Here is an 11,400-nt window from a genome sequence, read left to right as displayed (position 1 = left end):
TTGCTCGCTTCACTGTTGTAACTATATTTTTCCCCTAGTCATGTGTACTTACAGAAACATTTTAGGATGAAGTGACATCAACACAAAGATCTGTGAGCAGTGCGGCATGGCCGTTATCGAATGATTATGGATTGGAATTGGAATGTGCTGATGTTCTCGAGCATCAACTAGAGGTGGCAAGACAACGTGTACATGATTGTCAACATTTAATCAACAAGTTGAGACTGGACATGCAGGTATTAGATGCAGGAGTCAAAAAAATGAAAGAAGACACTGAGGTAACCATGAAGCAATTGGAGATTTTGCAGACTGAAATTTGTGCTACCTGAATCCGGCCAATCGATTATAGTTCAAATGGAGTTAGGTTGATGCCATCCATGATGTATGAGCTGTATTTTCCCAGTGTATGTAATTTGATGTTTGTATATGCTTTATTAACACCTATGCCGAACCATAATGCCCAGTGGGTATAATCGGCTGTAATTTCTTTATTGTATAGTGTAGGATTATTCTACCTTTCTATGCCTTGATCTCTTTGTTGTATAGTGTATGCTTTTTAGAGGTGATAGTATTGAGTAGGATAATTCTTTGAATATGCTATATATCGTTCCAAGGGGGGCTAACTCGCCCGACCATGGCCCTTCAATGGGCCGTACGATCCATGGGCCTTCAATGGGCTGTCAGATCCATGGGCCTTCAATGGGTCGTCGGATCCGTGGGCCTTCAATGGGTCGTCGGATCCATGGGCCTTCTACGTCTCGTAGGATCCATGGGCCTTCTACGTCTCGTAGGATCCATGGGCCTTCTACATCTCGTAGGATCCATGGGCCTTCTACGTCTCGTAGGATCCATGGGCCTTGTAAGGGCCGACTCATTTATGGGTATTGTATGGGCCTTTAACGGGCCATACACAGGCCTTTAATGGAAATCGTATGTTTTATGGGTTGACCATAACGGGCCGTTAATAGGCCGTATTTGGTGATGCTATGAAAATGGCCCAACAGATTAACGGTCCACAAACAGGCCGACTGTAGCGACGGGTTGAATTTGGCCCACTAGCAGAAAATGACAGTAACGGGTCGTAAGTAACCGAATGCTGCAAATGAGCCCAAGAATAAATGGGCCCTCGGAAGGCCGAAAGATAACTTGGGTTGGAAATGGCCCAATGGAATAATGGGTCGTTAATGGGTATAAAGTGATACACTATTCATTACGGGCCAGTTTCACCATGGGCCGTTTATGGGTGTAAAGTGATACACTGTTCATTACGGGCCAGTTTCACCACGGGCCGTTAATGGGCTAATAGTTACAAAGGGCCTCATATGGGCTGAAAGACATCATGGGCCATACATGGGGGCCATACATGGGCCAGAAGTGAAAATGGGCTAGAATCATATTGGATGGCCCAGATGACGCTACTGGGCCTAATTCAGATAGGGCGTAACGGGCCTTGGGTTAGCGGGCTGTAAATGGGCTATATGCGAACAGGCCGTTAACAGGCTTTCCATGGGCCGGCCCGCCACCTTTTGACCAAGTCAAATGGGCCAGCCTTTTCACAGGAATGGGCCACTATTGGGCCGTGCCACGTGTCGACGTATCATAGGCGCCTTCTGTCCAATGAGTGGATGACATCTGTCCCCACGATGAGCCGACACGTGTTTCCTCCAACCAATGATGATTTTACATGTGGAAAATCCCCATTGGTCGGGGCTGTTAATGGGTTATCGGATCCAAAACCGACCCGATAGCTTAACGGCGTTCCATTACGGTGGATGCCACGTGTCGGTCACCCTTGACGAAAGCACTTCTGTGACGCGCGATTTATCGTCATGGAAGTGGACACTTCCGTGATGATAATTTTGGTAATGTCATGGAACACTTCTATGACAGCACAGTTATGACTATCTTGATTCTGTCATAAAATCGTCATGGATGTACATGCATGACAAAAAATGTGACCTACTGTGACAAACACGTATCATCACGGAAGTGTATTTTTTTTGTAGTGCTTGTCCCTTAAATTTAACCCGTGTCTTGTTATATCCCGAAAATTCAGATATCATGCTCCCAAAACTGGCGCCTTCACAACCCGCGCCTTGCTATCCCGAAAATACAACGCGCGTGAAAAATCCCTCCAGCTGCCAAATCCCGACACGCGAAAGCCCCCTTCTAACCCTGAGCCGAAAGGGCCGCTAGTTCAAATTGGTGGGGGGTACTTTTGTAACACACCCTACATTTTGGACAAGCGCGTCCCTAAGTCATGCTTCACCCCCTCCCATCGCCCCCTTTTCGCCATTCGAAATCCCAGGCCGCCATAACCTCTCCGCTCCAGCCGCGAAACCCCATCCTCCTCCGTCCGCCACCTCACCGCTGCCCAGCCGGAGCCTCTTCCCCGACGACGTCGTCCACCACAATAGCTCGATGTCCCTCGTCCACCTCCCCGGATGAGGATCCGTCATCCATCTCGTCATCCCGCCGGTTCAGCCGCCCCGTCCTCCACCTCCAAGGAGCTGCTTCGATGATCGCCTCATCTATCACAGCTCCTCCATCCCCACAGCGCCGCCTTAACCTGCTCCACCGGAATCGCAGCATCCTCATCGACTCCTTGGACGAAGCCGAGGCCTACTCGGCACCACCAAAGAGGTTGTGCACTCATCGCATCACACCTTCTCCTTAACTCGACCTCCCGGCACTGACGGTGCTCCATCCCACACCCCCATGGAGCGGCTACCTTGAAGTCGGCGCCGCGGGCGACATCTCCATGGCGGCTCTCCCCCAGTGCGTGGCCCCTTCAGCGGCGGCGTCCATACCAGCCGGATCTGCTGTTGCTTCTCCAGCTCTCGCTCGCTCACTCGCGCTGTTGCTGCTGCTCCGGCTCTCGCTCGATCGCTCGCTCGCCCAGCTATTGCTGCTGCTCTCCCCCTTGCTCGTGCTGCTGCTCTGCTCCGATTTAGCCATACTTCAGTCGACTGAATCGACTTTTGGGTCAGTCGATTTTCACGGGTTGGGGGCTCGCCGGAGTTAAGGAAGAACCACCCGCAGCAGGGATGGGGGCTCGCCGGAGAGGTACCCCACTATCTATCTTAGGGTTCAGGGTGGGGAGCGGGTGAGGGAGTCCTGGATTAGGGGGTATCCTGATAGCCAAACTATATACTTTGGCCGGACTGTTGGACTATGAAGATACAAGATTGAAGACTTCGTCCCGTATCCGGATGGGACTCTCCTTTGCATGGAAGGCAAGCTTGGATATTCAGATGTGTAGATCTCCTTCTCCGTAACCGACTCTGTGTAACCCTAGCCCCCTCCGGTGTCTATATAAACCAGAGGGTTTAGTCTGTAGGACAACAACAATCATAATCATAGGGTAGCTTCTAGGGTTTAGCCTCTATGATCTCGTGGTAGATCAACTCCTGTAATACTCGTATCATCAAGATCAATCAAGCAGGTAGTAGGGTATTACCTCCATAGAGAGGGCCCGAACCTGGGTAAACATCATGTCCCCCGCCTCCTGTTACCATTAGCCTTAGACGCATAGTTCGGGACCCCTTACCCGAGATCCGCCGGTTTTGACACCGACATTGGTGCTTTCATTGAGAGTTCCACTATGCCGTCGCGATAAGGCTTGATGGATCCTTCAATCATCTTCAAGGACACAGTCCAGAGGGAGGTTTTCCTTCCTGGACAGATCTTCGTATTCGGCGGCTTCGCACTGCGGGCCAACTCGCTTGGCCACTTGGAGCAGATTGATAGCTACACCCCTGGCCGTCAGGTCAGGTTTGGAAGCTTGAACTATACTTTCGATATCCGCAGAGACTTGATCTTGACAGATTCGAGCCCATGTCAGGTACGCCAGACAGTCGCGATGAGCATGACCTAGAACTGCCATCGGACAGTGTTCGGGATATCGCACCTACAGCGGCACCGGGAATCAATCCGGAGCAGATTGTGCCTTCCGAGGACGGGTGGATAGACACCGCCCCGGAAGGCGCGCCCTCGTCGGCATTGGAGCCAAATATTGACCCCACCTCCTATGAGAGTGATGTCATCGGACCCTCGGACTCGTTTTCGGCTACAGGATCCAAACCGCGTGCACTCGTGCCCATCAAATCTGATTGGACACCGGTCATGGAGTTCACCGCCGCGGATATTTTTCAGCACTCACCCTTGCGCGATGTGCTAAACTCATTAAGGTCTCTTTCCTTGTCGGGATATTCTTGTCCGAACAATGTCCCGCTCGAGTGGGAAGCAGGCGATGAAGAAATTCGATCCCCACCCACAACCCACTTTATAGCAACTGTCGATGACTTAACCAACGTGCTTGACTTTGACTCCGAAGACATCGACGGTATGGACGACGATGCAGGAGAAGAACGGGAACCACCGCCTATAGGCGCTGGACCGCCACCTCATCATATGATATTTATATGGTGGACAACCCTAAAGAAAACAATGGTGATGAGGCAACGGAAGATAACCCCTTGGGGAAGCAATCGAGACACCGGCGTCATCGGTGCCGCTCCGAAGCCCCGCCATAGCAAAAATAGTGATACCGGCACAAGAGATAACAATCCAGATGGTGCCGAAGAGAAGAAAATCCTGCCCAGCCAGGTTTCGAGCAGGGCGAGTAGGAGGATGGGCAAGCTAGCCCTAAGGAACAGGCGACAGATGGAGAATCGGAGGACGATAATTACATGCCTCTCTCCGAAGAAGTGAGCCTTGGGAACAAAGAATTCATCGTGCCGGAGGATCCCGTCGAGCAGGAGCGCTTCAAACGCCGGCTTATAGCCACTGCAAAAAGCCTGAAGAAAAAGCAGCAACAGCTTCAAGCTGACCAAGACCTGCTAACTGACAGATGAGCCGAGGTCCCAGCTGCCGAGGAATACGGACTCGAGCGCCCTAGCAAAAGCTACCCAAAGCGCAGGTTGTTACCTCAACTCAAAGAGGAAGCCTTAAAGCCCACGCTACCAGTGCATGACGCGGTGGACCGGCCACCCCGTGGCCGCGACAAAACGACGTACCAGCCCGAAGCCACCGCACTGCGTCGCTAATCAAACGATAATACCAAGGCCCGGGGCTACACAAAGGACCTGCGAGAAGTATTGGAAAACAAAGCAGGACAGTCAAGATCGATCTACGGATCACGGGGGCGCGCCACAATACGTGATGATGATTGTCATGCCAGATACAATAAACCAAAGTCCTGCCGGGCCGAATACAACAGACTAGATTCACTTGAAGTACGTCGGGATGTAGCCCGGCATAGAGGCGCCGCACACCCCCTGTGCTTCAGGGACGAAGTAATGGATCATGAATTTCCAGAAGGGTTTAAACCCGTAAACATTGAATCATACGATGGCACAACGGACCCCGCGGTTTGGATTGAAGATTTTCTCCTATAGATCCACATGGCCCGCGGAGATGATCTACACACCATCAAATATGTCCCACTAAAGCTCAAGGGACCAGCTCGGCATTGGCTGAATAGCTTGCCAGCAAACTCCATTGGTAGCTGGGAGAACCTGGAAGACGCATTCCTCGGCAACTTTCAAGGCACTTATGTGCGACCGCCAGATGCGGATGACTTAAGTCACATAACACAACAGCCCGGAGAGTCAGCCAGGAAATTCTAGACTCGGTTCCTAACTAAAAAGAACCAAATTGTCGATTGTCCGGATGCGGAAGCCTTAGCAGCTTTCAAGCATAACATCCATGACGAATGGCTTGCCCGACACCTCGGCCAAGAAAAGCCAAAGTCCATGGCAGCCCTTACGACACTCATGACCCGCTTTTGCGCGAGCGAGGACAGCTGGCTAGCTCGCAGCAACATCAATCCAAAAAACTTCGACGATTCAGACGCCAGGGACAGCAACGGCAAACCACGACGAAATAGACACAAGCGCCGCAACAATGGCGACAACGCCGAATATACGACAGTCAATGCCGGATTCAGGGGCTTTAAGTCTGGACAGCGGAAAAAGCCATTCAAAAGAAACAGTCCAGGCTCGTCCAGTTTGGACCGCATAGTCGATCGCCCATGTCAAATTCATGGCACCCCCATAAACCAGCCAACCACACCAACAGAGAATGCTGGGTGTTTAAACAGGCTGGCAAGTTGAATGCTGATAACAAGGAAGAGGGGCTACACAGCAATGACGACGAGGAGCCTCAGCCGCCGAACACAGGAGGACAGAAGAAATTCCCTCCCCAGGTGAAAACAATAAATATGATATACGCAACCCATATTCCCAAGAGGGAATGGAAGCGTGCACTAAGGGACGTCTATGCAATGGAGCCAGTCGCCCCAAAGTTCAACCCATGGTCTTCCTGTCCGATCACCTTCGATCGCAGGGACCATCCTACCAGTATCCGTCATGGCGGTTCGGCCACATTGGTCCTAGACCCAATCATTGACGGATTCCACCTTACACGAGTCCTTATGGACGGTGGCAGCAGCCTGAACCTGCTCTATCAGGATACAGTGCGCAAGATGGGCATCGACCCCTCAAGGATCAAGCCCACAAAAACCACCTTCAAAGGTGGCATACCCGGTGTGGAGGCCTGTTGTACGGGCTCAATCACACTGGAAGTGGTCTTCGGATCTCCGGAAAATTTCCGAAGCGAGGAGTTAATCTTCGATATCGTCCCCTTCCGCAGTGGCTATCATGCACTGCTCGGACGAACCGCATTTGCCAAATTCAATGCGGTACCGCATTATGCATATCTCAAGAACAAAATGCCAGGACCCCACGGGGTTATTATAGTTAATGGAAACACAGAGTGCTCGCTCCGCAAGGAGGAGCAAACTGCGGCCCTCGCGACGGAGGTACAAAACAGCCTTCTCGGGCAAACATCCAATTCGGCAATAAAGAACCCGGATACCGTCAAGCGAGTCCAGAGCACTCCGCAGCAGGTTCATCCGGCACATCCAGAGCTCAACTAGCAATCCGGCCTCCGCCTTAGTCCCAGTCAAGTGGCGACATTCGTGTCGCGCGTACACAACTACGCACTTAAAATACCCTAGGCATAGGCGGAGGCACGACCATGACACGGTTCACAATGCGGTTAGACCGCCCCGGGACCCACGCATCTTTGCACCCATGTTTATCTTTCAGGTCCCTATCTTCAGGAGCTTCCTCCGAAAATACCGGTTACTGGACACATAGCGGGACGGACACACCAGGAGGACAAGACGGTTTGGCACACATGGGAATCCTCAGGTGGTCTCTGATAACGATCGTTATACCTGTTTTACATACCCGCATATCGCCTGCTCCTGGTTAGAATGTGTCAAACAGTCCTATTTTGCTTATCGCACTACTTGTACATTTACGCTTTGACGTATCATTTGAATAAACAAGGGAAAATAGCATACAGCGTCAGCTTGCTCTTAATTTCATTCATCTATTTTTCTTTACTGCTTATTTATTACACCCGTGCATTTTGGCACGACCAGTTTGCCAGGGGCTTCAGTACCCCATAACCTGGCAAAAGAAGTCCGAACACTTTCGACAGTGCGGCACCCCGAACTTATAGCATTATATGCATCCGCTCCGAATCATGTCTTGGGTCAATAGTTGGGTTTGCCTGGCTCCTATGTTTTGGTACCTTGCGTTCCGCTATATCGGCTAAGGTAGCGCTAGGAGAACTACTGCGATTGTGTCCCGGTTCTTCCAGACGAGCACCTCAGTAGAGAAAGCTGAAAACTGACTGTCATGATAAGGCGAGAGCTGGTCGTTGTTCGAGAGGTCTCAAATCCTTAAAGATTTTTACCGCTTCAGGCGAGGAATCGGCCGCGTCCGATTTAGGCGTGTATACCGCCCCGAGTCCGGCTTTCCGGATACCAGGGGCTTTGCCAAAATTTAAAATTATAGACTTCTATGGCTAAGTGAGGGCGATAAAGCCGCATAGTCTGATTGCCTCGTTCGTGGCACTAAACACCTCCTTCAAAGGATCAAAAATTTGGATAAAGAGTGTTTATACTTATCCCGAACACCCCAGTACTAGTTATATGAGGGTAGAAGCCGACGACTGGCGGCTCTCAAGAATTTATAAAACGGCCACACAGAAGGTAATATTTTAAATTAACAAGCGTCGTATAGCGCACATACACTCGTTATCATACTATAGGATGACATGAGTACATTCATTCAAATATTACATCCCTGGTGCATTCATCCGCCACAAGGCAGGCACCTTTAATGACATTGTCATAGTACTGTTCGGGGCGGAGATGCTCTTTGCCCTTCGGTGACCCCTCTGTCACCAGCTTCTCGGCGTCCATCTTCCCCCAGTGCACTTTCGCACGGGCCAAGGCCCTGCGTGCACCTTCAATGCAGAAGGACGCTTAATGACTTCAAGCCGCGGACACGCATGCACCATCCGCTTTATAAGGCCGAAGCAGCTGCCGGGCAGGGGCTCGCCATGCCACAACCGGAATATAAAGTCCTTCATGGCCAGTTTGGCCGCCTTGTGTAGCTCGACCAATTGCTTCAGCTGGTCGCTCAAGGGCGTCGGATGTTCGTTCCCAATATACTGGGACCAGAATAGCTTCTCCATCAAGCTCCCCTCTTCCGCACGGTAGAACTTCGTGGCATCTGACACGCTGTGCTGTAGATCGGCGAACACTCCTAGAGAGCTCCGAATTCGGGTAAGCAAAAGGAAAGTTTCCTTCACATGCTTGCTTTGCATAAATAATACCTTACCCGTTGCTATCTTCTTGGACGTCTCGATTTCCTGGAGGGCCTTTTGGGCTTCAGCCTTGGCGTCTTGCATGCTCTGGAGGGCCTTCGCAAGCTCAGACTCTCGCGCCTTAGAGTGACGCTCCAAGGACTCACATTTCTTGAAGAGGTCCTGGAGCTCTTGCTGGACCTCATTTACCCGAGCATCTTGCTTCTCACGCTCAGTGCGCTCCTTGGCCGCCTTGTCTTCGGCCTTGGACAGCGCTTTCTTAAGGGCCGCCACTTCGGTCGTGTCCCCTATTAAACATTCACATTGCTTCCATTAGCATCAATAAATTTTATTTTATATAACTTGCGGACGGGGTATTACTTACCTTGGTTTTCCTCGAGCTACCTCTTTACAAGGTCAAGCTCTTCTTTGGCCCGCCACAGGCTCTGCCTCAGTCTAGAGACCTCCGCAGTAGCGGTGGCGGTGGCCAGCAGCGACGCCTGCTTATTCACATAGACATAATATGATTAGACTCTTGGGTACAATATTTGATCCTCTGTTCGGCCTTTCTTTCCGAACACCAAACAGCGCGTCAGGGGCTACTATCTATACTATGATACTTTCTCACAATTTAAAGTGCTTACCTCAAAGCCTGTCAAGAGGCTGGCGCAGGCTTCGGTCAATCCGCTTTTGGAAGACTGAACCTTCGCAATCACCATACTCATGAGAGTACGGTGTCCTTCATCAAGGGAAGCACTCTGAAGCGCTTCCGCCAAGTTATCCGATGCCTCTGGATGGACAGAGGTCATCGGCACAGGCGGCTCGCCCTCCTTGACGGGGGGCTGCCTTCCTAAATCCAGAACCACTTGAGATTCCGGCGTAGTGTCCGACTGGGGGCCAAGCATGCTGCAGTCCCCCTTAACAGAATCCATGGGGATCTTCCCCCCCACGGGCCCAGTACTGGAGGTTCTGCCTTGAAGCGCCTCCGGATCCATCTCTCCCTGGCCCGGTATCCTTTGAGACAACACTTCGGTGGCATCTGCAGGTCGGGGAGAGGAGGTCATCGAGAGTGAATAGTTGTTCATCTCCGATGAACTCAAGGACCCATCTGAGGAGGATAGGTCGATATGGGCCCGGGACGGACCGCACAAACATGTCTTGACATCACAAGAAGCCCCAAAACTAAAACATGCAAGAAGCATTATGGCATCCTGATACTTACTACTTCGCCTGGGGCTTGTCCCTGGGTAGCCACACCTCATCGATGTAGGTGGCCATGGTGGATTAGTCCGGAAGGAGGGTTCTTCCCCTCTTGGACCCTTCGGCCTCCCCGGAAGGGGCGGCCTTCCTTTCCTTCTCCTCTCGGGTTGGGGGAGGGACTTCCTCTTCCTCCTCCTCATTTTCGTTGGAGGAGGGCGCCTCGACATCTTCGGACGATGCGTCTGACACGGCTTTGCGTCGGAGACCTTTCCTGGTCCCCGTGGCCTTCTTCTCCAGCACCTTGTAAGGCGCCGGAACCAGCATCTCCGTTAGGAGAGCGGTTGCTGGATCTTCAGGTAGCGGAGCCGGATAGTTGATCCGCTCCGCCGTCACCACATATTCATGTTAAATCAACGCGGTGGCTTAGCCCCCCCCCCCCCGAATATACTGAAAGGCTCATCTCGCAAGATGGGGGCCTTACCAGATTGGCAGGGCGCTTCGCACTGAGTCCACGGTCTTCAGAAGTGGGAGGAGGGACTTCGCTGGACTTGAACAACACCTTCCAGACGTCTTTGTGCGTCGTATCAAAGAGCTCTTGCAGTGTCTGGTGTTGGGCCACATTGAACTCCCACAGGTTGAACGCCCGTCTTTAACATGGGAGAATCCGGCAAAATAGCATGACCTGGACCATGTTGACAAGCTTGATATTCTTGGTTATCATGTTCTTGACGCAGTTCTGGAGTCCGATAAGCTCTGCGGGTGCGCCCCAGGCTAGGCCCTTCTTTTCCCAGGAGGTGAGCTGCATGGGGATGCCGGACCGAAATTCGGGGGCCGCCGCCCAGTTGGCATCGCGCGGCTCGGTGATGTAGAACCACCTCGATTGCCACCCCTTCACGATCTCCACAAAGGAGCCCTCGAGCCAGGTAACATTGGGCATCTTGCCCACCATGGCGCCTCCGCACTCCGCTTGCTCTCCACCCACTATCTTCAGCTTCACGTTGAAGATCTTTAACCACGGGCCAAAGTGGGGTGGGATGCGGAGGAAGGCCTCGCACATGACGATGAACGCCGAGATGTTGAGGATGAAATTTGGGGCCAGATCATGAAAATCTAGCCCGTAATAGAACATAAGCCCACGGACAAACGAGTGGAGGGGAAATCCCAGTCCGTGGACGAAGTGGAGAAGAAATACAACCCTCTCGTGGGGTTCTGGAGTGGGGATGATCTGCCCTTCGTCTGGGAGCCGGTGCGCGATGTCTGCGGCTAAGTCTCCGGCCCCCCTAAGCTTCATAATGTCCTCCTCCGTAACAGAGGAGGCCATCCACTTGCCTCCCACTCCGGACATGTCTGGAATGGCTTTTCGGAGAAGGTGAGAACTTGGGCGCTGGAGCTCGAGAGTGCGAGAATGGATGAGCAAAGGAGGAAGAAGGCGTGGGTGAAAAAGGGGGATCCTTATCTCTTTATAAAGGCGGTAGGAACTGTCCCTCCCTTCTCGACCGTTAAAATTGCTAATTCCCCAAGCGCCACGGTTGA

This window comes from Triticum aestivum, chromosome 7B, assembly GCF_018294505.1.
Source record: "Triticum aestivum cultivar Chinese Spring chromosome 7B, IWGSC CS RefSeq v2.1, whole genome shotgun sequence".
Lineage (NCBI taxonomy): Eukaryota > Viridiplantae > Streptophyta > Magnoliopsida > Poales > Poaceae > Triticum > Triticum aestivum.
The sequence above is the reverse complement of the archived record's forward strand: the minus strand, read 5'-3'. Positions refer to the sequence as shown.